Raw genomic sequence first — 27963 nt, 5'->3', positions numbered from 1 at the left:
TTCCATCTTAGCTCAGAGAGCCGAAAAGCGACTAATTCCATCTTAGCTCAGAGAGCCGAGATGTGACCTATTCCATCTTAGCTCAGAGAGCCGAGAAGCGACTAATTCCATCTTAGCTCAGAGAGCCGAGAAGCGATTACTTCGATCTTAGCTCAGAGAGCCGAGATGTGACCTATTCCATCTTAGCTCAGAGAGCCGAGAAGCGACTAATTCCATCTTAGCTCAGAGAGCCGAGAAGCGATTACTTTGATCTTATTGTTAGCTCAGAGAGCTGAGATACGACATATTCTATCTTAGCTAACAGAGCCGAGAAGCGATTACTTCGATCTTAGCTCAGAGAGCCGAGATGTGACCTATTCCATCTTAGCTCAGAGAGCCGAAAAGCGACAGGGAATTGTCATTGACAACCAACAACCAATTAACATCGCGGAAAAGCGACAACAATATCAATAACATGCCTTTTTTAGAAAGGGATTTTACTAGTTAACTATACACCAATTGTAAGTATAATTACTAGTAAAATGTATGGTAAAATTGAAAAAACTCAAAATTCCTCGAAATGTTGTTCCACGATTACGTGGTTTTTTGGGTAAATATTAAGAGAAAATTCTCTCTGTACAGCTGCAATAATTTTTGCTGGGTTTACAAAGATTTGCGCGGCCTAGTATTGTCGTGATGAAAGACGACACCCTTGTGATTCACCACATCTGGACGCTTCTCGTGGATCGATGCGTTCAATTTGTCCAACTGGCTACAGTACACATTCGAATTGATCGTTTTGTTCTTCGGAAGCAATTCATAGAGCACAATACCTTTTCAATCCCACCAAATTGAGAGCAGGATCTTGCTCGGATGAAGTCCTGCCTTCGAAATGGTTTGTTGCGGTTCGCCGCGTTGCCCCTGCAATCTTTTGAGCCCGACGCTGTCGTAAAAGATCTATTTCTCCCGTCAACTATTTTCGCTTCAGAAATGGATCGCTTTTCTCACGCTTTCTGATTGAATCACTGATATAAATGCGTTGAATTGAATTAACTTCACTCTATTTGTTCGAAACCTAAACATCGGGCCGGGTAACGTAGCCAAATTGATGCAAATTGTTTTTCACGCTCGATTTCGATATTTGGAGAACATCTCGCGTCGTGTAACGTGGATGGGTGTCGATTAACAATTGATGCAATACAATCTCGCGAATCACTTCTGTGATACGCGTTCCTTCGCGGCGTCCTTGCCACACGTATATTTTACAGGTTTGCACCTGGTTTTTGCTTTTTTAAAAATAAAACCGTATAATATGCCGAAAATGTTCGTTTTGATTATTTATCTTTCAAATGACGCCAAACACAGGAAATGCTTTTTTTTAAATTGTACGTTGAAGTATCACCTACCAAGTGACTATATGCTTCCAAAATTTGGACTAAAGATGCTTTTCAGTGCATCTGACAGTCATCTATTGATAAAGAAACGAACGGAATTGGCCAATCCAATATTTTTACTTTAATAGAATAGAATAGAAATATATAAAAGTTATATTTGTTCATATAATTTTGTAATATCAAGACGAATAAAATTCACATAAACTATGTTGTTTGTTTACTTTAATAGAATAGAAATATATATAAAAGTTATGTTTGTTAATATTTGCAGATAACGAGTTGCAATTAAATAAATGGTGTGTAAAGTTTTTTAAGTTAAATGTAGACGTACCAACTCGCCTAATAAAATACATAGCAGAGAGAAAGGGGAGAGAGAGAGAGAGAAAGAGAGAAGTATTATTTAACAAAATGTTATGACAATGACATCCGTTTGACAGTCTATCCTTAATTACCATCCGAGAATACGTTCACCGTGTAGCTAAATGTTATATAACGTAATATTAACGCTCGGTAATGAGAGAGAAGAGAGTACGCTGACACTGTAATAATATTTTACTCCGGGTTAAGACAACAGAGAGAGCAACGGTGGAGCTGATAGCAGCCACGGTTCTTTGAAAGGTAAACTTTGGTTCTCTTTGCCCTCAAGTGCGGTTCATCGTCGAAATTCATCAACGCGTGTATACATGTCGGAGCGTCACTGCTGATGTAAAAATAGTATGAAAATTTATCTCTCTCCGCTTGCAGACGTACATCACAATTATTTTCATGTTTAGTACATTTTCATTTATATACGGCGAATCGCAAAGTAGAACACTGAATCGAACCTTTCTCGCGTTGGCAAACAGATGAAAAAGAGGCGGAAGGAGTTTAAATTCAAAAAGAGAATACAAGAATTCGCGCGAGCGCAATTATTTTTCGGAAGCAATTGGTGGTAGCTACCGTAATTGCACTCGTGGTGGATATTCTTTTCATATTCTTTTCATACCAGCGCCTTGCAATCACGCGTTATTTCTCGCGAGTTGTTAAATATTAGCTTTATGCCAGGGTTCCTTTATTCGATGCACTCGCGTATAACTGCACTCTAGGATAAAGCTTTCAAAAGACTAATATCAATTTTTCCACGTGCGACGAACAAAGGGAATACATAAGCACGTGTTACGTATATTGCGATATTATTTCTGGTTAAAAACATAAACACTTCGTTCGTCGTTTAAACATTCATTTCCGCACTGCTCGCTAAAATACCTCGGTTTAACAAACGAAAATATCGCATTGATACATAAACAAGTGGCACATATACATAACGTAATGTTATATTTAGTCAAAAATATGAATCTTTTATCTATTCCTCCTTCATTCACTTTTTCGCTTAAACTCTTGCAATGCTCAATTTTCTTTTTTCAGATTCGCCGTATAAATGCAAATGTAATGGCGTACGTTTGCAAACGGAGAGAGATGAATTTTCATACCATTTTTACACCAAGATGCGGTTTAACACGTCGCATCGACAAAAATCGTGATTGATTGTGGCGTTTGAAGAAAACTTGTAAAAAAGTAGTTTTCTTGCTGTAAGTACAGGCATTTTTTCGCATCGATAAACGGAGAAAGCGATACTGTAGAGAATTATTTCAATTACGTTAATGGAGATCCCTTATAAACGTAACGATTATAGCAAGACTGACGTAGGTCTCTCCGGTTTGCACTCCGACGAACCGCGAGACATTTCGTCGTCACGAGATATCGAATGCGGCAGTGGAGCTCGCACTCGGCGAAACTGATATTTCGCCGCGATTTTATCTCCCTCCCCACAATTGCAATTAAACCAAACAATCATAATGACAAAAGCAATAACAATACGGCGATGACGCAATTAGTAACGGAAGCTTGACGCTGTCGAACGTGATTTCTTTCTCCGAAACGCGAGACACGGCCACTGGACACAATGGAAATTGTCTTTGTGGTTTAGTCTGGAGAAATAAACGCGTTTGCAATGTTTCTTTGTCTTTGTTGGTAATATATCGAACATTTGAAAACTGCGAGAGACAAAAGTAGTAGCGGAAAGTTCCCTATTAGAGATAGGCTCCTAATATGAGATAACGGAGTTTCTGTTATATTAATAGGCATCGTCTGTTGGTTCAACCATGAATAAATTATTCTTGGAGAGAAATTACTCGCGTAATCGTTACGAAAAAAGATTTGTGATTGAATTTCGACAAACTAGTATCTCATATTAGACTCCTATCTCGTAATAGAGGACTTTCCTGTAGTAAGTAAAATACTCTTATTTAATTTTAATAACTCAAACTATTTAAAATTTTCAAAAATTGCATATAATTTTTCTACAAAATTGTAATCAATATGCTCCTCCGTTTCTCCTTCGTCAACTATGTTTGCTGACAAAATTTAGTTTAGAATGTAATTTCAATGGGACTTGATTTATCGAAGAGAGAAAGATGTAATCTTTTAAAATCGCATCTTCACTTTTTATCTCTGGCATATCATTTTATTGGCGCATTAAGATTTCATTAACATTGTGAGTATTAGAAATAAGCGATCGAAATGCAATTAAAAATTTTTTTTCTATGTACGCATGAAAAATATTTTTGGATTGTATATTTTTATTTTTAATTCAGGAATTAAATGATAATGTTAGTGATGACTCATATATCACTAATTAATAATGATTTATGTTATGGCGCAAATAATAATATTTAATATCTAAAACTATAAAAAAATTATATTAATTGTGTTAAAATGTTACGGGTACTTGTGTCGCGATTGTAAAACGACCGTTTCATTTCAATACTTTTGAATTAGCCATCGCCTCGCGACGGCGAGTACCAAATTGGCGCCCTAATAAGAGGATTATCTGGCGACGTTATCGTGTTAATCTGCAAGCGAGATAGCCGTCCATGGCACTTCAATGTGTTTGATTTAATGCGTCGCGCGCGCGCATATATTCACGTGACAAATCACGACGGAATCTTTCGAATAGTACGGTACTAATATAGAGAATTGCCGGATGTGGTTGACGTGCGATTGAAAATAGACGCTTCCGGCTTCTCCTTAACACGTACGGCCGTAACACGTAATGTGTGCCACGGCGACTTGCTGCGAGTCGCTTTCAAACCGAGCCACAGCTTAGAAATCGAACACGGACGGGCAAACGCGCGAGTAATACCCAATCATTCGTTTAACATGCTCCGTTTCGATACGCAACTGCAAACTTGTTTAATTAACCAATGTAGAAAAGTTGCTGAACGACGCTGACTGGCAGATTCTAATTAAAGAAATTTATTGCGAAAAACAATGTAGAAATTTGTCAGTTAGAGTAGTTTAGCAATTTTTCTACATTGGTTAATCATGTACTTGCGCCAAATAATTTTTTACGTTATTTATACACCTTGACCGAATAATGTTTTTCGCGATGAATTTCTTTAATTAGAATTTGCCAGTTAGCGTCGTTCAGCAATTTTTCTACATTGGTTAACCATGTAGTGGCGTCAAACAATTCTTTGCGTGGTTTAATTAAATTTCAGAATTAAAAATAGAATTGCTCGCCATGGAAAGGTCTTTATCGGTTTACATATACGTTACCAAACATTTTAAATCAATATTTTTATCACCCGAGAGAAATATCGTAATTCAATAACTCAATAAGCAGACATTGGCAAATAAATTCCATAATTGCACACGTAGAGGCAGGCATCGATAGGGAATTAGAATGCTAGCGATTTTCTTTTTTCATGTTAACTCTGGAAAAATCGTGCCGTCATTTCATTTGCAGTGCTGCTATCAGATACGAAATGGTCGATCAAGATCGACCAAGTCCTTGCAGTGCGCCAAATAACCAAATCGTCAGCAACGTGTGACTTAAAGCAGTACATGACATTGGCTTATCTTATCATGGCACACAGTTCTGACGTTCGCTACTCCCGAGCAGCGAAATCTCGTCAAGTGCAATGTGGCAGCCGGGTAAGTTGAAGGTGCAACGACCTTCAAGATGACTCAGATCCCTCAATAAATCGATGTTAGAGTAACATTTCCCCAGTGGAAATTACAAATTCCCCCTTTTTCTCCTTGAGAGTATCCTTTAAGACCAACATTCACGGTGCTATTCGAAACGAATCGAATATCTGATCATACCATTGGAATTATAATAGTTTCTTCTTGTGCGTTACTTTCGTGCGAAATTATGAGAAAGTTACATAAAGGAAGAAATTCCCTCGAGAAATATTCAATACGAAATCACGTGGTATAAGAATTTCGCGCAATAAGATATTGCTACTTTCTTCTCAAGTTGTAATCGGTAATAAGCCTGTACATGTCGTACTGTACCGGAAACTTGGTATTGGCTCTTTGCTGTCAAAGTGTATATGAAAGAGTTAAAATCTAGTGTAGGTTCAAGAGGTTTCAAGAAAGTCGCCGGAAATAAGCGTACTTCTACGAGGGAAAAGTTCGTCACACAACTCGCAGGTACACGTCGCAATTAACCCGAGAAAAAAAGGGCACGTAGAAATATTCCCAACCATGCTTTTTCTCGAGAAACAGTAGAAAAAAAATTGAGGAAGGAAACATAATATTATAATTTTTCAGAGCAAACTATTTCTCGAGTGTCAATTATCCATTAAGACAGATATTACGAGAGATAATTGTGCGAAATATTCTTTATTTATAAGACATTAACATCGTTTTATGAAATAATTTCATCCAACGTCAAGGAAAATGTTTTTGTAAACGCGTTTTTAAATAAGGTTAGAAATGACAAAACGCGCGCTTCGGGCGCGCAGTTTGTAGTTGAGTATATTGTATATTTTTAAGAATTTGTATTCATGCAAAGAAATAATTGTATGCGCAACGTCAATTTAAAAATTAAAATAAAAAAAATGAAATAACATGAAAATGTAAGACACTTACCTCACGATTTCTCCGTCGTTGCCCGATGCCTCCCAAGCCTCCTCCTCTCAGAGTTCCTTGTTGCACTTACACAACACTCACAACACTCGCGAAAATCATCGATCGCGCGAAATTTCCGGCACTCCCGTACGCAATGTGAAATACCGCGAACATACGAAATATTATTAACTTTTGCGTTATCGGTTTCCAAGACTTTCTGTCATATAAATTACTCAAACTAACAACTTGCACTTTTGATTCGGAAGAATAGGATAATGGCTAAATCACTTTCGAATTGGCGATATAAAACGCAACGCGAGCATCGGAAGCATAATCTGCGGTAAAGAAATAATTATTAGTCCGCAACGAAACGATATTTTACAATCTTTGTCATTCAATCTAATCCTCGAAATAAATTAGGTGAGCGAAATTTCCAGCGATCTATAGTTGTTATTAATTGCAACAGTCAATCGAGATAATTTTCAAGGAACGTTACTTGTTACTAATAAAGATGTGCAAATCAATCGCGTTTTATCCCTGCATTCATCGCGATCGTGTCTTGGAAACCGATAACGCAAAAGTAATACCACGTACGGAGCGACTCTCGCGCACTGCTTGCCGGCACTAGACGTTCGGCGAGCGAATGATAGCACGGCGACCTTCGGGTACACGTTGGCACGCAAAAACATCGTACGTCACCGCGCCGAGTGAAAAACAACAAAGAAAAACGTTGAAAGTTCGTTGGCCTGCCTACGCAATGGAAAATTCCGTACTTAATATCTTACATTACTTTGTTCCGTGGCTGTTTCTACGTTTTGTGTATCATTCTGCGGACTTATTGGTATTGATTAAATTAACGATTAATTCTGTTCAATCGAGAAAATGTTTCGAAACAAAAATCGTTGTTACTTAAATTCTAATTACTAAGATTAGAGATTTTGCCTCAATAGTTGGGGTGTACATACAAATGTATATTTCTAAATTGCAAATCTTCATTTACTATGAATCTAAAAGAGAAGTGAAGCACACCGCGCTTCGAGAAAACCAATCGGCATCGCGAAAAAGGGGCTTCAACTGTTCAATATTAACGACATTCGCGCTATTAACATCTCTTCTTTAGAAAGGGAATATTTGCTGCCTTTCCTCGTCAAAGAAGGGACACGTTTATTTTGACTTTAAGGAAAATATATGTGCCTTGCAATTTTCAAGGAAGGTTGGACCGTCAATATTCCTCGAAGCCACTGCAACTTCCATCGATATTGCAAACTAAGGGGAGAAAATCTCATTTAGGAAATTGAAAAATCGCACCTCCTGCTTTAATTGCACAACTGTGATTGTACACAGGAAATTTTTAATTAACCGGTGATGGAGAACGCGTCAGATGCAGGAATCTCTTAGCGGCAAACGAGAAACAATTCTACAGACTCTCTGCGCGATCTCGTCCTTGTGCCATTACATTAGAGAGAATTTTTCATTAAGTTGAAAGTGACATCCTCAAACAAGGAAATCCGAGAAACAACTCGCGCAACTTTGTGTCGAGCTGCTTTACGAATGCGATTATGCACATGAGAAAATTTAATTAATACAAACAAAGTAGCATTACATTTATAACGTAAACTCGCCGACACAAACTGGAATATGTATGAGAGAACTCACGTTTTCTGTTTTTCCCTCTTTACATAATTTTCTTTATTAATAAATTCCCGATATCGGCGATTTAGCAAAATCAATAGTAAGATATAGGACAAAGAAGAATACATCTCTGTACGTAATAAACATACGTAAATCATGTATATGTATATAAGATATTTTCACGGTACATATACACTTTTGTGTATAACATAAATCAATAATGATAACGAGATAAAACCATCCCGCTTACATAAGAGCATTTACATGATGTGAAAGAGAAGAATTTTATATAAGAAGCAAGATGTGCAATCATTTCTCATGCAATCTTCTGTGGAAATTGTACTATAGAAAATTCCTCTTTTGAATATCAAGCAAAAATACAGCGTTGCCTCGCCGTGTAAGGTATAAGAAAATTCCGTTCTCTACATGTGCATCACATGTACAATTGCTGCATGTACGTCGCAACCATTTAAATCCGATCTCTTCAATAAAGGAGAGGAATATGTCGATAAAACATCGTGGATTTTACTTGCTAATTATCCTACAAGCAGCTACGTCGTATTTTAAATTGTGAAATTCTTTTTTAATATCATCAGTTTATAAATACCCGCGTAAACGTAAAAAATACGTATATATATACGCGCATGTTATAAATGCGTACGTATTTATACACATGCGATACAATTTCCGTGAATTAAAGGATACTCTGTCCCTTAGAATTATTTTTATGCACAACAGCAATATGTACAGTCTTATTTATTAATGCCTGGACCCTGTACTAGGATTTACATTTTCATAATCTTTATTCCCATCTATACATCGATGAGTTTCAGGCTGTGTGAACTACAGACCTGTATATAAGACCGTGGTACTACCACAGACTTCCATAGAAGCAGGATTCACATTTTCATAATCTTTATTCCCATCTCTACATCGATGAGTTTCAGGCTGTAGTTCACACAGCCTGAAACTCATCGAGGTATAGATAAGAATAAAGCCAGGGGGAAACCGCTGAGGGCATTGTGGTGTACAGATTTGCGGTATTACTAGGCATTTTTTTAGCATTATAAAGATAAAATGAGATAAAGTAAGATTAAACAAGATAAATAAGATAATAAGATAAAGTAATGCCCACTAGGCATTAGTGGACATTCGTGTACATACAAGATTTTGGTCGGCGGTTTCCCCTCGGAAACTTTTCATTTGATTACGGTATTTAGGAACTCATCACATCCGCATCGTTAGCTCTGGATTCTTAGTGCCAAGAATGAGTAAATTTTAAGAAATTATCAAATTTCAATTTTGCATCCGCCATTTCACGTGTGCTATTTTTTATGTTCTATAAGAATTTTCAACTGGAATTTAAATTCCATGGGTTCTAATAATATCTAAATAATGTTTCTTAGCATAGTTGAATTATAGTTGAATGATGTTATTCTAAGTTTTGAATTCCACCATCTTGAATCCGCCATTTTGAACTATGAAAATCTGATAACGGATTCGTAATCAGCGACCCCCAAAAATCCTTGCATACAAAGTTTCACAAAAAATAGTTCAATAGAAAAATGTATGCTTCAAAGGGTTAATGAATAAAACTGTAATTGGTTCAACTATGAATCATAAATGTTAAAGGTTGATGGGCTACCTATTACGAACATAATGGGACAGGTGTTGCGATAGAGGAATAATTGTTAGCGACACAATTCCCCTTCCACATTTTTTTCCGATATCTCAATTAGCCTTTCGGTCGAGTGTCGTCCGTCTCGTGTGCGAAAAAAATGCTGGCCGTGCACAAAGATTCTTTTTTTATTATCTTTCTTTTTTAAGCAGAGAAAAATCAATTGCGCCCGATATTCGTGCGCAAAGATACATCCATATCGAGTAACAGTAAAACCTAATTGAACATACTTTGAAGAATTCATACGCCGCATGAATATTCAACTTTATCCTCCATTTAAATTTGAAGTGAAGTAGTTTATATAATTTAAATAGTCCAATATTTATTATATAATTAGTCCTCTATAAAAATTATATGGAGACAAATTTCAATCAATTAATTCTGAGTTGAGTTGAAATTTTCATTACTTAATGCTAGCCGTAATAACTTTTCCATTAAAGTTAAAGAAAAATAGTCGCAAATGATATTTCATTTGTATCAGATTCAATATAGTTTTAAACGCATTTAACTTTTCCTCGGAGAATATTGAACTAATTATATATAAAATTTTGTTTAACTCGCAATATTCCTGCCTGCCAAACGGCAAACGAGAAAAGGCGTAAACGTGACGCGTAAACGTGACGCGCAAAGACTCCCACGGCATATTTCGCAACGAGCGCGCCATGCAAAATTCCCTTTGACCGCGTAGCGGGCAATAAAAAGCTCCGCCAGATGAACAATTCGAACGCGCCAGTCGCGGGTGCTCCCATGGAGAATGGGAGTAGGCGCGCCGTTCGCAGGTATGCTATATTCGCAGTGGAAATAAAGCGCACGGAGAGGCTACGGCCGCTCGCAGCCTCGACTGGCTTCGCCAGTCACTTGACCTGACATTTAATGCCATTACACAAGTCGCGGCTACTCGTTACTCTTTGTCCGCGCGGCGCAGATGTCTATTCACCGAGATGATGGTGTAAATGGAAGAAAACAAGGCCTGATACACATGCATATCATTACGCGAGAATAATGACCGCGCGCTGACTGACTCCAAAGCTTTCTTGCATTCCCTCGGCACGCAAGGGCGATCTATTTCATCGTTTACACGTATGCGCATATCGATTCATCGCCTCGATTAACACCTCGCTCATGAATAGTAAAAAAAGCTTGATGTATTACGAGAACGAATATATATACAGCGGTGTGCATTTGGAACGGATAGACTTTTACATATCGCCTACCGTGAGACCTGTGCGCTTACGCCTTGCAATTCAATTCTAGATTATTTCAGATAAAAAGAACGTAATTATACCCTTTGATTTGCACAAGATAGATTATAAGCAACACAAGGCGGATAAATTAAAAGAGATCGCGAAATTATCTAATTGTCTGACAACGTTTTTAGCAAGTCGAATGAATTGAGTCGAAAGACGGGGAAATAAGTAAAGTGCCATTAATTTCGTTAAAAAAATATCACAAAATGTATATAACATGGAATATATAAAACAAATGTAAAACATAAAATTAGTAAATTTATCGTCGCGATGAATAAATCGACAAGTAGAGGAAAGTCCCCTATTATAAGATAGCGGGGTTTCTGCTAAATTAATAGGCATCGCCCGTTGGCTCCACCATGAATTTATTGCCCTTGGAGTGAAATCTGTTTAAGCCAACGGCACACGATATTATTTTTCCTACTGGATTGCTTACGAGAACCAATAAGGATGCAGAGATTTGCAGGTGACTTAAAGCTCGTATCAGACTACGAATTGAGATCGAGATTAGATTGAAATTTGACCAATCAGAGTAAAGTTTACTAATCTCAAGTTTAGTGACTTTAGGCTAAATCCTGATTGGTTCTCGTAAGGAATCCAGTAGGAAAAAAAGTACCGTGTGACGTTGGCTTTAGTGAAGAATTTATCGTTAGATCGTGTAATCGTCGCGAAAAGAGATTGAAATTGGATGTTGAAAACCCGCTGTCTCTTATCAGAAGCTTCTCATAACAGGGGACTTTCCTCTATAATGCTGAAAATAACAATAAGCACGCTCTCGTTCTTCTCGCGTCTTCTGCAATCATCATGGGATTTCTACGAGTCACAATGGGGTCTTACGTCCATCTGTGACCCCAGAGCGACAGATCAACGATCGGCGCACACAATCACCCTTTGGTCGCTCTTGCGAGCAGGCTTTGTCGCAATAAATAACATTTATGCTAATATACCCCCGCTATGAACGATCGTTTCTCGTAGCCCGTTACAAATGCAAATTTCGTTTCGTCGGTCCGTTATCATTTTATTACGAAAGCAAGCGCTCATTACGCTCGTCAAGTGACGCGTAACCGGAGTCCCATTAACGGATGCCGTAACATTTACGCGATCCCGGAGTTTGCCCGACGATCGCGCGCTCCGAGCCTTTACACTGACAGGAAAAAAAAATGGTTGCTGTTACCACAGTCTCACTATAATTTATAGTCATTTCAGAACCGACCGCATTTTTATAATTCTTCCAACTACCTAATACCTAAGTATACTTCTCCCCGATCCCTCGCTCTTCTTTTACCACTCCATCATTCAGCCACGCGCGCATGAATTCTTTCTCATCTGGACTAGATAACTACGAGCCACCGATTTGTCATTCTCCTTCTGCTTCTTCCTACCTACGCTTCAGTCTTATAGACGGACAACCGAGAGAATCGAGTCGACCAGAATTAATGCTCAAGTTGCCGCGGGTCGAGTCTATAACATCTTCGGTTCAACAGGCATCAGAGTTCCCGCCGTCGATATTTCACGATGTAGACCGCTACGTACCTTCGTCACTTGGATGGAATTATTTATTATCTCGCCTGCCCACAAAAAGCGTTTGAGATACATTATATATTATCGCTCCGAGCTTGCCCGACGTACCACTTGGTGAACCGGCGTCTCTATTACGATAATTGACATTGGACACTTGATGCAAAAAGATGGCGCGTTGAATTAGTCGCAGTGAAAGGACCGCCTATTAAATATTAATAGATTTTCGTGTAGAACGTGCTATCGTGAGACTGAATCGATTGTCGCATCGCGTGTTAATGCGACGTACTCTTACAGCGTCTGGTGACATATTAACGTGAACGTTTCATTGATTGCCAGGCGGAATATTATTGACGTCGATGTGACTCATACGGTATCAAGGCTAGATATCAATGTAAAGAACCGTTAGTTCTACTTTCCGAAGTTTCAGCAGCCGAAAGAGAGAGAGAGCAGCCGCAAAATTATTTATTCAGATACGCGCCTTCGATCGTTCGTATTTCCCTTGTTAATAATTCATACGTGCCCATGGATCGCATGGAAAGCAGAATTTTTCTCGCGATATTTTGCGCAGTCGCACGTGACGTCTGTCATACATTTCGTATAATAGTATCTGTTGTAAAATACGCACGGAAAAATATGTATAAAAACTGCACGTGGTAACTAAATTTCAGTTGTAAAATATGAACAGCTAATATTGAGCTGTGATAGCTAGTATTTTGCTAATGTGTCTATTGTATGAGGTGCGACAGCAAACCGTTTCAGAAATTTATAGTTATGGCAGCAAAATAGTTTCAGCAAATCGTGATTAACTATGGTAGCGAACATTGTTTTTATCAGTGTGTGTACACTTTATAATATACACGAAACGTTCAAATCAAGCCCGTATCTTATCTCTCGGACGTTAAGTTAAATTTTTCACGGAAAAAAGTAGCTGCACTCGGTACTAAATTTCAATTGTAATGAGCAGCTAACATCTTCGTGGTAAATATTTTGCTACTGTATCTATGTATCAGGTGCGGCAGCGAACCGTTTTGCTGTGGTTTAGAAATTTATAGTTACGGTAGCAAAACGATTTTAGCAAACCATGATTAGCTATGACGGTGAAAATTTTATTTTTCGCGTTCATACAGTAATTTAATGCAAACTTTAGCATGTAAATATAAAAAGTTTTCAATTTTAAACAATAATTAGATTCATCCAGAGGATATTTAAAAAAAAAAGATACGCCTACACCTCCTAAAATATTATATTATTGCTCGTCGCACGAACAAGCAGTATGCAAGTTGCGATAATCAATGACTAAACCGCTTCAATAGCTGGCTCGATAAGATATCGACCAACTAATATAATTACTTATATCTCCCTGAAAACGCGTATTCGTGTGGTTCGTATCGTTAGAGCCTGCCCAAACTAACCCAAACTGCACGCGAAGCAGAAACGTCCCGCGATTCGAAGACGTACCCACCATATGTAATAGCGAAAGTTGCTCCAATTTGCAAGGTTTCCATTCCCGGACGTGATCAAGTCGGTGCGCACTGTGCGCCACAATGGGCTATATTTCCATGTACTCCCTTACGTGGCGCAGGTACCGCGTATGTACGACCGCAACTTTGATTGGCTCGAAATTGGTTTTGAGCTCAATCGGACATGTGTGTGTTGTGTGTGCACGTATATATACATTGTCTATATACACACACTCGTATATGCGCACCCGTGTCGTCATAGATATTAATTCCGACGCCTCTGTCGGCAATGCGAAGGAATAGCCCCGCTTGATCGTAAAATGAAATGACTCATTGTGCTCGGCATTACGCAAACAATGACATCGAGAGAGAGCGCGCGTTAAAATAACAGATATAAAAATAATATCACTCGGTAAAACGCCGGTAAAGACGAGCGAGTGAGTGTTCTCTCGCTTCAAGTATATAAATCGAAAAGTTCAAACTTGAGGTACATCGTACACTCGTCGCTTCAATTTCTTTTCTATGTAAACAATAGGTTCAAAGATATCGAAAACTCCTTCGTGAAAAGTTCTTGCGCGATATAAGTTCTTCCGTATTGTATTTCGATGACATTCTCCCTCTCATTTCACACGAGTTTCTCGAGAAGTCGTAAAGGAATTATTTGACGCCAGTACATGATTAACCAATGTAGAAAATGGCTAGACAACGCTTGGCTCGCAAATTCTAATTAAAGAAATTTATTGTGTACAGCCAACAACCCGAATCGGCGCGCAGTTCTAGCAGAAAAATAAATGCGAAGATGCCATCAAATATTATCACATGCCTCAGTGGTCGAATTGGTGAGACGACCGCCTAGAGTGTAGCTCCAGGTCCAGGTTCAGACCCTGAGGCAATATTTTTCGCAATTTTGCAATAAATTTCTTTAATTAGAGTTTACCAGCCACGCGTCGTCTAGCAATTTTCCACATCGGTTTCTTGAAAAGTATTAACGTTTTCACATATAAATATCAAAACTCGGTGGAATTTTTTTTTAGAATCCGGATGAATTTTGTCGACAGCTTGCCGAAAGTATTTTGCAATTAAAAGCACAACGTGCAAACACGCGAGCGACATTATATTTTAATAACGTTTTAATATCGATCCTAAAAAGCCTGGGGTTACTGAGAGCAACAGAAACGTTTATAAAGTTGAAGACTCATGCATTAATCATCGCTATCACTGATCATTATTGTCTTCCACGAACATCGTTTTCCTCGTGATTCTGTTTGCATAAATTGCAGGCGGTCTCCCACAGCCCGTGCGAGATTATTGCATTTTCGTGTTGCGCGCTAAGGGCCCGGGGCCCTCGGCCCTACGGGGGCACGAATTAAAAATCGTAATGGTGCTCGCGTTGCGTGTACTCGTGAAGAGAGTGTCACGCTGTGACGTGGAGGTATGCGTACGGGAAGGCATGCGAAAGATAACAGGCTGAGAAGCACGTGAGAAGCCGTGCAAGCGTAGGGCGTGTAAGCACAGGGAAATACGTTTAAATGAGTTTCCTTCATTTGTAGAGAAAGCTCCCTTGAGCGTAAAAATTGCCGTGAAACTCGATCGATATCGGTATAGAATAAACTGCTCGGGGCGATTAAAGTGCTTGCAAACTCCAACGTAAATTAATCCGTGAGGTTGCCTAGCTCTTATAAGGCCATCTTAAAACGAAGAAAATTACAGGATCGTAAGGTTCAAAGCTTCGTAAAATGTTGCAGTAACGGCAAGCATTATTAAGTGTCACTAAAGTGTCAAGAGCGTAAGACTATAAAAAAATGTTTCCGGGGCGTGTTTCGTCCCACATATTTCAACTCGCACAATTTTTGCTCCCATTAATCGGTAATTATCGACGTAAAAAGCTGCCGGCCTAAATGTACCTTAATGGAAGGGAAAATAAAATAACGAGACCAACGTACCGCCAGGTATAAATACTGTACGATGGGAACGACGTCACATTTTTGTAGCCACGCGCGTTTGTTACTAAATTTGATGGTGCGCCAGATAATATTTGCTTTTTCAAGGAAAAGGGTATCACGGTAATTGCGTTTTCCGCCGCAAAGTGTAGCGTCGCGTGTTGGAGCTTCGTTTCCCGACGACGAAGAAGAAAAGGTTTCGTGAAAGACGGCAGCGTGCATTCCACGCATTGCTTTGTACTGACGAGTCATCTGCCACGACTATACAAGGTGTTTCATTCTTTCGACTGTCGAGCGCCGTGAGTGCACGGACGAAAAATAAACTGCAGGTGGTAACTAAATTTCAGTTGTAAAGTATGGATAGTCAATATTTAGTTGCGACAGCTCAATATTTTGCTACGCTTGTGTAATATTTTGCTGTGCCTGTGTACGTAGTTTCTGCGACACCCGACCGTTTGCTGTGGTTTAGAAATTTGTAGTTACGACAGCAATTTAGCAAACCACGATTAGCAAAACTTCTTTCCAGTGTGGCAATCGATGTGATACTCGTGTGACATTTTTGCTACACGGAAAGACCGGCTGAGGCAAAAATAACTAAGATTAAAACTAAACAAGAAACAAGGATGCTACAATTTGACATTTTTAGATGCTATATTTAGACTAGGAGATCCCAGGTTTGAATACAAGATCTGGCTATGAATACGGGCTTAAATCTTCCCCAATTTTATTTTCAAGGAAAAAAGAAATTTAGAAGGAAATACAAAAATAGCTTCACGAGTAACGAATATGAACAGAAGAAATCATTTCTCGAAATTTTTGAGACATTACTTATTCTTCAAGGGACACGTAATTTAAACCGACTTAGAGAAACTTGACGTGAAAAGAAGATTTCACAAAGTAGGATTTGCAAAAATAATTTATTATTATACCTTTAACCTGATATTTCTCATCATCAGCATTATTTAATTTTAAAAAGCATTCATTAGATCATTTCTTATCCAAAACTATATTAGTGACAAGAGTTGAAAAAACAAATTTGCGAATAACCGAGAGCACCTGATAAACCTTAGATCGTTTCCCGCATCGGGAAACGAAATCTCGAGGCGCGTCGTATGGCGCGCGAAGCATTCCACGATATTCCAAAGTCCGAGTTTCTCGGTTTGCATTTCCAACGCGCGACGCAGGACATTTTCAATATAAATTCGCGTCGGGGTATCAACGTCGTGTGCTGCTCTGCAAAAACGCGCGCCTGTGTGTTCAGTCCGATATAAAAGGCGACGGGCAAAAAAGAATCTCGGACAGAAATTCAACTGCGTAATATCCTTTCCGAGCCGGCTGAAATATACAGCGCGCTGTATGAGAGATATTTATCAACGGAGATTAAAACGGGACCTCTCGCGTGTGTCCGCATGGCACACATACGAGCGCACACTCGCGCATTTCGGATCCCGTAAGATTTCGGACCCGTCCCTTTGGACCGTCCGAACGAGGTGTCTCGCCTTTCGACGTGTAGAATAGCGACAACCCGACGAGAAGTGGAACTGGAGGTAAGAAAAAGATCGTTTCTCGGATTGACGCAATACATGCAAATCGATTGGCGATCGATCTAGCGGGGAACCTCGATTCTCCTGCAGCGCTCATTGTAAATACAAATGGCAGAAACGCACGATCGTGATATATTATGATTGCAACTTGATTAAAAAGCCTGAAAATTGCAGATAATCGTGTCGGCTGACTCCTATCGCGTTTTAGATCAGAACTGTTGCGCCGTAAACGACCGTGATATTCATTGTTATTTGATAAGCAGCGTTTTGAAGCTTGGTACACAGACGGACTACGCGTAGTGTCCTAGATTTCTCCCATCTACGATTTCTTTGACCAATTTGGAGAGTCGACTTCGCCTTAATGAAGACACGACGGAATATGTCTACAATATTTATCTGTAAATGGCAATGTTATTGAAGTAAGACTTCGGCTAGCTTTGAGACTCTACACGGGCAGAATTTTCTATTAAAATTTACCCTGAAAATTACGTAATCGTGGGATAACATGCCATTTTGAAGAATTTTGTGAGAGTTGAGACTTCATGAACGCGTATAGATTTTACGGTTTGCTTTCGTTATAATTACTTTCTTCCTTTTATATATGAAAAAAGTTTAGTGCTGAGTTATGTAAGTTTGCAGATTACTTGAAAAGAGTCCAAATCTGGGACCGAAACGTCGTTTTTTTTTAAATTAAAACATTGGCCAGTGTAGACAGTTTTAAAAACTACATATCATCGGTTTTAAACTACTGGCGATATTAAATCTATTTGTGAGTTTATGAGAGATTTTTGAAATTTTACTATACACTTTACTAATAATTTTTATGCATGGTACACGTTTACCTCGAATTTTTATTCGACCAGTCAAGTTCAAATATTCCAAACTAATTAATTTGAATTTTCATAATTCAATGTGTTCTTTATTTTTAAAGTTTCATAAAAGAATTCACAGGGGCAAAATTCAGTTGGAATCGATCCGAGTAACGACAGCGTGAAAAACGGGATCACCTGCATATTGTGTTAATCCGATGTTTGCAGTTGCGTAGATTATCCGATGGCGGAACGAGAGAACAGAGATAAAAATCTGCTCGGCGGAAATGCTTAGCATGCAACGCGGATGCATTCTCTCGGTTAACGTGATTTCGCATGCTCGCGTCGTCTCGGATGCGCGTCCCAGAGCCGCCGGCGACGCCGCTCGCGTCACGTCGTGACTCAGAATGAAAAGTCAACGTTATCGCGTATTATTTTTCCTTCATTTTATTATCGCACGAGCGCTGGATTGCAGGTGTCTCCTCTTGTTCGTATCGACCGGGAGTTCGTATCGCGAGTGTTATCTGGGCACTTTGTGCGCTTAACAGTCTAGATACCGCGAGCCACTGTGCTGCTTTAAAAAAAAACGGATAATCAGCACGACAACAGGCGAAGCGCTTGGAAAAAAACAACAGCGAGTAAAACGTGGCGAGCGCGATCGCGCAATCTTCGCGCGGACCGCTCATAAATCATGACTCAAGCTTCCTCTGAAATCGCCTGAGTCATTTTCGCAGGTTCGGCGCGCAGAACCGTCTTACATTCTCGCAGTGGTGTGCGCTGCAAAAATTCTGTCAGGAAAATTACCTGCGAGTAAATTCGAACTAATATAATAGGGGAACCTGGTAAAAGTAACGGTATTTGTTGCGATGTACCGTTGCGTATTTCGCGATTGTTATTGGAGTGCGTCCTTTGCCCGGCGCCAGATCCTCGTTTCAGAATTGCAATTTCAGCGCGGCACTTTACCATTAAATAACGAAGTGAAATTACGCCGTAAATTCCACAACGCTGGAACTCATTATCTGATTAATCGTTACAAAGCTTTGGTTGTTTTGAGTAACGACGGTGCGCGTTGTGACCGCGGCAGAAGCGATTTGTCTGCGAGCTAGAACGTCCTTTGGACGCTTCGCTCTGGGAAAAAAGTATAATAGCAGCAACATGGGCAAGCAGAGATTAAAAGAATCGGTTTATTGAAAACAAGGTAAGAAATTGAAACCGGCATTTTTAATAAAAAAAAGAACAATTTTACATATTTTTTAAAGATAGTGGTAGTTTCCTTCGAACGAAAGTTGGTAGGAGTTGAATTAATTTTGGCCAAAAAGACGTTTTCAGTCCAAAATACATTTCTAAAAATTTAAGGTGGCTTCTGCACGAAGAAGCGATTAGTGTGGGTGCTTTGGCCCCTTTGATTTTTATAAATTCATATGACTTTTCATAAAACATTATCACTCAATGCATTATTGATCAAGTGCATTGATACGCTAGGTTATATATGCACATTTAAAAACACATTTAAAAATGTGTGACCAAGTGACAGTAATACAGAACGTGGAATCTGCTAGCTAATTTTAATACACTTGGCGTTGGTTTTTCCAAAGCCGTGGTTCACAAGTTAATAAATAAGCATAAAAAATAAGGCGATGTGTCGCTTGTACCCATAAAGAAATCATGAAAACCGCTTCCAATTTTTCTCGAAAACGGTTTTACAGAATGAGCTGAAATTTTTAGTCGACGTTTGATTAATAGAAGAACAGAGTGGTTCTCCGTGTCTTTTCTGATTTTAGAAATAAAATTACAGTTTTATTTGCCACGCAAATCTGTAATTTCTTTTTCAAAATCAGAGAAAACACGGAGAACCACTTTGTTCCTCTATTAATCGGACGTCGACTGAGAAAAAAATTCAGGTCATTCTGTAAAGTCGCATTCGAGAAAAATTGGAAACGGTCTTCGTAACTTCTTTGCCGGCGGAAGCGTGTGAACGTCGCCTTTAAAAGATCATCAAGTTTGTTACATGTCCCTTCCACTTAGAATTCCGAAAAAGAACAATGAACACGTAATTCGAAGAAGGACGAGGGGCGATCGCTTGACATTTCATCGATGCCTAAAGGTTAATCGCGTGTTAAGCGTTTTCCCACCGGCTAATCGCCCGTGCGAAAAGCGTGGGTGATAAACGAGCGCGGCGGAGGAAAAGTTACGGGCATAATTGCACGATGGGAACTCTCCGCGGTCACGTGCGCCACTGTATTTATGAGATGCGGAAGAATGAGTGCGTGCGAGGCTCGCGTACCATTACTATGAAATATTCCAGCGGTGGCAGTGCAACGCTAAAACCGAAAGCAACGCGATTAAGCGGTGATATCGGGTAACACATGCAGATACTGAGGTTCCACTTGACGCTATATTTCCCGACATCCGTACAGGCTAAACGTTGCATTGTAGCTTAATAAATTGCATTATATCCCAGTACGTGAGAGTTGCTAAAATAAACGAACAAATAATAAACGTGTGCTAGTGCGTCGCTCGCTGATTACAAAGTAATCAATTTATGTTCAATTTAATTAATAGCATTGTGCGAATTTAACTCGTCAAAATTATTTTATGCAAATGCCAAATCAAATCTGCGGAATGCGTATGATACGCATTTATCGATTTACCGCCAGAAGAAAGAATTGCCTTTTCGAGTAGCGGCGTTGTGAATATTACGAGAGAAATAGTGATGCAACGATGCGCGACGGTGTACGCGACACAAAGGAAATTTCTTTAGCTGATTTACCGGCGAGTCGAGGATTATTACATAACACAACGTGCAACTCTAAGTATTCGTCGAACTTTTAAGGATTCTTGAATACGCGGCGTCTTACAAGCGCAGAGACGCGGAGCTGCAATCGAATTAATGAAATGAAATAAAATATCGTTTCTCGGAAATCTCAGAAAACTAACTGTCGTCTATTTTATCTTACGTTTGCATTCCAGCGCTATAATTATATCTCAGCAAGGATAAAGAAGAAAATCGGAGATTGTGGATAAATTAAAGAATGCGAAGTTAATTATCTCGAGTCTCCGACGAAAACGGTTTCCTCGATAAAACTGCTATCTTACATTGAAATCGCGCGTCGCGATTTCAGCGCGGAAAATTCTTATCTACGAAACGCCGCATTAAATTCCCGTGAATTTATCCGACAAATCGAATCCCTATTAACGAAGGAAAGTCAAATTGATTTTATTTCGCACTTCGAGAGCGGCCGGTAAACAGCCCTCGCTGGCGTTTGCGGAGTCGCGCGCGATATCTCGTGCATTTCAATGAGCGGCATTTTCAGAGCGGATTCGCTCCCTGCGGCACGAAGGGACTCAAATTAGCCGCATTCAAAAACTATCAACGTAATTAACGCCGAAACATAGTTAACGGACGTGCTTTTGTATAAATATGCCGCGTTGCGCGGATTTTGGATTTGGCCAATTAATGACCTGCGCGTCGCACAAATCAATATGCTCGCATACCGCATGGAATATTGTATATTGTCAAGAAATATATTTTTACCCCTTCTATCGTTACACTTTCCAGTTACACTAACGCGTTTTCAAATCTGCTGTGCAATAAACAGTTCAGCTATAATATCTTTAAATATTAATAAGATAATAAACATGGTGATTCCCACACAATTGGGAAAGGGGCGAGGAGGGGGAACTTAAAAATCGCGTATTCGACAGTTATGCGTACGGCCGACAATCCTTATCGGCGTGCAGTTCAAAAAAGTCGAAATAGACGCGTAGACATTTTTATACTGTTATTGCGACAAATATTATCATATGCCTCGGTGGTCGAATTGGTGAGACGCCCGCCTAGAGTCTAGGGAGGTTCAAACCCTGGCTGAGGTAATATTTTTCGCAATAAATTTTCTGTATTATTGAAAATGCCAGGGGTATAGTCAAGAAAACACTGACGTTATTAATAAGATATATTGTTTTCTCGTTTCGCGCGGCACTAATACCTGGAAACAGAAACTCCGATGTTTGCCCCAATTATCGCGAAGGCTTGCGGCCAGATGGAAATCGATAGTTTCGCGATGTTTGCGAATCCATAATCAGAATTTATGTTGGAACCTCATTTTTATAATGCATTTATAAACGATCTCAGGAATTTGTACACGGAGAGAGAATTTTCTCTTAAAATTTATCCGGAAAATCATGTAATCGTGGGACAACATGGCATTTCCAAGAATTTTATTAGCGTCTCTTGAAACTTTATAATCACGAGACACGGTAGTTTACTAATAATTATATTTTTTTTACTAATTTTACTAATAATTATATTTAGTATACATTTACTAGTAAAATGTCTGGTAAAAAGAACTCTATAAAGTTCAAAGAACTCTCATAAAGTTCTTCAAAATGCCACACGAAAAGAATGCTGTTGAATTTAAAGAAAATGAAGTTGCTTGAATGGAACGTTAATGTCACGGGCTGCCACAAACAGATAATTCATTCAATTTATTTATTTTGTATTTTGTGTTGTCCCACGATTACATGATTTTCGTGGTTAAATTTTGAATTAAAATTCTCTCTGTATAGGTGATGATCGCATAAATTTTTTAAATTGTTACAGACTGGAGAAAGTCGTCCCATTATTGTGTTTTTCTCTGTTCACGTGCGACTTCAAGACGTATAATAAGTTCGATGTAATCAGAAGAATCATTATGATGTAACCGATGGTTAAATGAACAGCGTCTTCTTAACGTTAACGTCTTAATGTGTAACCTGGTATTACCTCATAATGCATTTCTCATCCTGCGTCAGGATATCGCTATACTTTACACATCAATGCTCTGTGATACGAATCGCTCTCACATTAATAGTAATTTGCAAATAAATCATGTTTGACGTATTCATAGCGACGCAATTTATAATTAACGGAGCACCGACACGAACGAAACAATTTCAATTACTGACACGGACACGCGGATCAAGAGAAGAGTCAACTAATCTGAAATGGCGCAAGCAAGTAATCCAGTAGAAAAAAAAATAGTATCGCTGCTGACTTTACTTCTGTCGAAAGAAGGGACAAAATTCGGTAATTTCTCGTGGCATAATAGTAACGAATAACTTAAGATAAAAGAAATAAAATTTCAGCCAGTTCCAGTCAAATAATATTATTCGTTTGTAATTTATCACTGGCGAAGAAAATGTCAATCATGTACTATACATAAGAAATGCTTTCACGTCACTTAGGATGACAGTAAATATTGCCGTATGTAATTAACTCCGATATTGCAAGATAGACCCCATGACAAGTTGCGGCCACGAAATAAATTTTGTGTATGTACGAAAAAGAGAGATTGAACCTCCCACGATCAAAAATGTATAATAATTTCCCTCAGTATTACCGAATTTTCTACCAAATGTTAAAAGTAATCGTTCCTATTTAATCTCTCGCAATCTCGTATGAAATGTGTACTTACGTTTCGTGCCGTGATTGACCAAATCTCGTGACATGATTGACCAAACCCCGTGGGATGATAGAGACTTCGTGGCACTTTGTATAACACAGTATTTTATTAATCACACGCGACAGGTAAGAAAATATTCCTTGTAAGTTCACCCGATGGCACGAATTTTAATCACCAGAAATCGCCGATGTATCAATTTAAACTATTGAAGATTAAATATTACAATATATTGTCGCAAACGCGTATCGAGAAAGAATAACACTATACGCGGCGCGGGCACAACCGACGCGTTCGACTGTCGCCGCGTGAATGATCTTGAGTACGGCGTCGTAAACACCTCGCCAAAAAAACAAGCGGATTCCAATGAATGACGTAGCATAGACCGAGCGCGAATTCCAGGAAATGAGTAGCGTAAACAGCTCGGTCGAGAACGACGAGAACAATCTAAAATGTTCTGCCGAATTAGTCGGCGCGGATCAGTCGAGCGAGACGTACGTTCCCGCGTGTCTTCGCGTCGCTTCTCGTAACGCGATTAAGTCAATCGCGTTTAAGTAATTGTCGCGATCCGTAGTTATATCGTTGATTTCTACGGCAATGTGTCGAGATGAATATCACGCGTAACTTGAAGTGAAATTGTGATAAGGGAATTACATATATAAACTATTAGTTTCGAAACATCCACGAACGATAATACCTTTTTTATCAATCGAACTCGGATAAATTTCTCTCACGTCGTGTTTTAAATTTTTCTTTGGTCCAAGTTAAACGTTTATCACTTTCGGATTAAAAGCGCAAGGTAATACACGAATCGTCGGGTAAATTTAAGTGATAACGAATATTATAATATATCAATCGCTTGCCAAGAAATAATCTCTTGAATAATTTATACGTACAAAAGTGCGCGTATAACAGTGTTTCCAGTGTTTTCGTCGCGTTCGGGAGTGCCGTTTGTGTAATTGGACAAAGGCTTTCAAAGTGTAAAATCGCGCGAACGATCTTTGTGTTTTCGCGAGTGTGCTGGAAGATAATCCGAGTGGAGGAGGAGGCTTGGGAGAGGCATCGGGCGCCAGCGGAGCAGCTTTAAGGTAAATATTTGTATTTAGTGTAAAATTAATCTTTTTTCCAGTTTATTTTCGAGTCGTTTTATTTCATAATTTGATAATTTCGAAATAATAATTAGAGAACAAAAAATAATTTAAATTTTCTGAAAGTTTAATCTCGTGAAGATCTTTTGCGCATTCATCATCTAAATGTCCAATCAAATAAACTGCTTAATAAGCATAAGAATTACTTATGTTTTATAATATTAATTTTCTCGAAAATTGCTTTAATGTATTCTATATTTTGTGTTACAGAATTAACCTAACTAGCTCCGCTGCTGCGCATCGAATAGTAAGTCTGAAGCTCTTTTACTGAGGCAACGAATCTACGTCTCGTAGATCGTAGATGTAGAATGTAGATGGTAGTTTATCTCGTAGATTCGTTGCTCAAAATGGATAGATTTTACAACATCATTTCATATTTATTTTAATATATTTTATCTAATGAAAGGGTGTGATCGCGATCTTCACTGTAGAGGGTTGGATGCCCTGTTGCAACACATCACATATTTTTACGCAAAGTATGACGAATATTATTGATATAATATTCGTCGAGCTCTCTTGTAGTCTATCCATTTTTCATTAAAAAATTTATGTAAAGAGTAAAATAATATGACGTAAGATTCAAATATTTTATCGAGAACGTTGAAACTTTATATTATTTTCATATATTACTTGAGATTATGGATTAACTAGAATATTTAATTGTCGGCCTATCTATTGTACGAAAAGTTTCTTTTCTCTGGGTCTCACGTCATTTATTATGTATGTGTATCTCGCGATACACTTTCAAGATGTGTCTCGTATGAACATACATAGTTACACGCATCATCGTATTTTCGCGATCGGTCTCCGCGATCAGTTTTGCAGAAAATTTTCAAGAAGTCATTAATTGTTTAATTTCATCCATATTATCAATTTTAATCAGTCGCGGAATGTAATTGAAATAAATACAACGCGAAGTAAATTGTTTCTTTCTCTATACATATATATATTTGAATTTCGAATTTAGAGATTAAGTCACGAAGAGACAATCACGGTCTATTCTCGAATAAAGAACGGAAGTAAAAATATATTTGATGAGCTTTATACAGCAAATTTTTTAACTTAATTTTGTTCTTTAATTAACTTCTCGTGGTCGTGCATTTCGATACGATTGACGCTCGTATATAGTTCGAACCGTACGAAATATCTGTCGGTGACGATAACAAACCGACTATGGAAGGAGTTTTCTTCCTTCCTGATCTCTGGTCAAAATGACCAGACTGTATGGCCAGGAGCAACGAATGGTAGGTCCAATCTGGCCCAACGAAGGGAGGCTGAATACGACGAGATAAGTGGTCAATATTGGCCACTTTAATGGAGTACGTAAATAAGTTGCTGTACGAAATAAGTTCATTTTTCCTTATTTGCCACAATTCGGCTGGGTTATATTCTTATCTTCTTCACATATTCTCGCATATGTCCAAGATTAAAAAGACCCCTATTAAATCCCTGTTATTCGCGCGCGTATAACACCAAATCGGACCTCTTATAAATCGCGTCGCGGTTGTAACGAAAGATTTGTAATTTATTAACAAAAAGTTGAAACGCGGGTAGGTAGATAGGAATTCGAGTAGGCAGGGACCGGAGGACACATATAACTCGATAATTAAAAAGATAAATAAAATTATAACTACTACTATTACTATTGAATATAATTATATTTGCCATTATTTTAATAAAATACTTTTAATAAAATATATTAAGGAAATATACTTTTAATAAAAAGAACTCTATAAGTTAATATATTCTTAATAAAATGTATTAAATTACGCTAAAAGAATTATTAGAAACATTACATTGTAATTTTGTTGTATTTATTTTAAATTTTACAACATTAGTTGTAGAAATTAGAAATATGCAACCGGATGCATATAATTAATAAAATGGAAGTTATTAAGTATGTGCTTAAGTTTTTACTTTAAATTTACTTAAATTTTTGTAGATTTGATTTTCTTTTAAGAGATCGTTAATAAATACCTTCGGGATATTTTTTATCCCAAACATGCAATATGTACATATTTTACATTGCAAGAATTTTATATTATTGTACGCATATAGTAATATACCGAATATTTCACATGTAACGTTGAGAGAAATATTATATTGTACAGATATAATGTTTTAGTTTTGATTTTATAATGTAATTATTTCTTTTATAATATTGTATACATTGTAAAGTGAATTATAAGAAAAATGAAATAAATAATAAAACTGTAACAAATCACATCGCAAACAAAAAGAGGACCGCCGATCGAAATTGGCGGGGGTGGTAGAGGGCCTCTATAGAGATTGATTTGTTTTCATCAAATAAAATTTTATTTAAATTGAATTCACATATATTCTTTTAATCGATAGATTTTCGTTTGGAATTGATCGATAGATTTTCGACACTAAACGACACGCGACAAGCGGGGCCGCGTGTTATTCTCCATCTCAATAATTGCATTTAATTCAGCGATAAATAATTCAATAACAGACGCAATAACAAACGATTTACCCCGCTGTCGTTTCCGTTCAACGAATTCGCGACCATTTCGCGTACTTTTGCGCGAATGGGATGTTATAAATGACGCCTGTCGCACATTACTGATGACACGAGTCGCGGTTGCTAAGAGGTCAACATTTAAGAAGTCACGTCCGTATACTAGAAGGGAATTTCCTTTGGTGAAGATATACGTATATATACGTGCCGTTTAGTTTACGGTCGATCGCCCGGCGATGGACGGCTACGCCTTATTTTTAACCCTTTAAAGCAACGTCAACGGAACCGGCGCGTTCTTACATGAAAATCGGGGACAACGAGTCCGTGCGCTCGGCATCGTCAGCTCTGACGTGGACTGAAACGGCGCTTGACTAAAGATGAAAATTAAGGCCGAATCAGACTAGCAATTGCCAGTGAGCTCTATATTATACCGGAGCGAGTGGTCCTACTGTTTCCTATTGTTCTCGATGTCGCCAAGAGAGATGTGCTGTTGGGTGAATCTCCGTCTCTTTCTCTATTATCTGATTGGTCGACGATCTTCTATCTCGCGATTTCTATCTCATTCATATGAGGTGAGATAGAAAATCGTTAACCAATCGAACAATAGGGAAACAGACGGAGATTCACCAAACAGCACCTCTCTCTCTCTCTCTCGGCGACATCGAGAACAATAGAATCACTCACTTTAGTATGTTATAGACATAGACGTATTAACCATAGACTGCTTATGAGGCAGTGGGGGGGGGGGGGGGGGAGCAACCTGAGGGAAAGGGATAGTACGAACATAGTATAACC

At 38.5% G+C, this 27963-nt stretch overlaps 1 protein-coding gene across 3 annotated transcripts in view; it reads right to left on the bottom strand.

Moving 5' to 3' along the window:
* The window catches only part of LOC105561028 (mucin-16), a 75611-nt gene that overhangs the window by 41155 nt on the left and 6493 nt on the right, over positions 1 to 27963 (bottom strand). Inside the window, exon 1 of one of the 3 annotated variants that reach the window (XM_012010652.1) lies at positions 23554 to 24011. The exons of the other annotated variants lie outside the window; for them this stretch is intronic. The gene's annotated coding sequence lies outside the window, so the exon portion shown is untranslated. Of the gene's footprint in view, positions 1 to 23553; positions 24012 to 27963 lie in introns of those variants that run through there. 3 annotated transcript variants of the gene reach the window in all.

The sequence above is a fragment of the Vollenhovia emeryi genome, unplaced genomic scaffold (assembly GCF_000949405.1).
Source record: "Vollenhovia emeryi isolate VEMERY1.0 unplaced genomic scaffold, V.emery_V1.0 DF939214.1, whole genome shotgun sequence".
In the NCBI taxonomy this organism is placed as follows: Eukaryota; Metazoa; Arthropoda; class Insecta; order Hymenoptera; family Formicidae; genus Vollenhovia; species Vollenhovia emeryi.
Note: the sequence above shows the minus strand (reverse complement) of the source record. Positions and strands in the feature narration are given on the sequence as shown.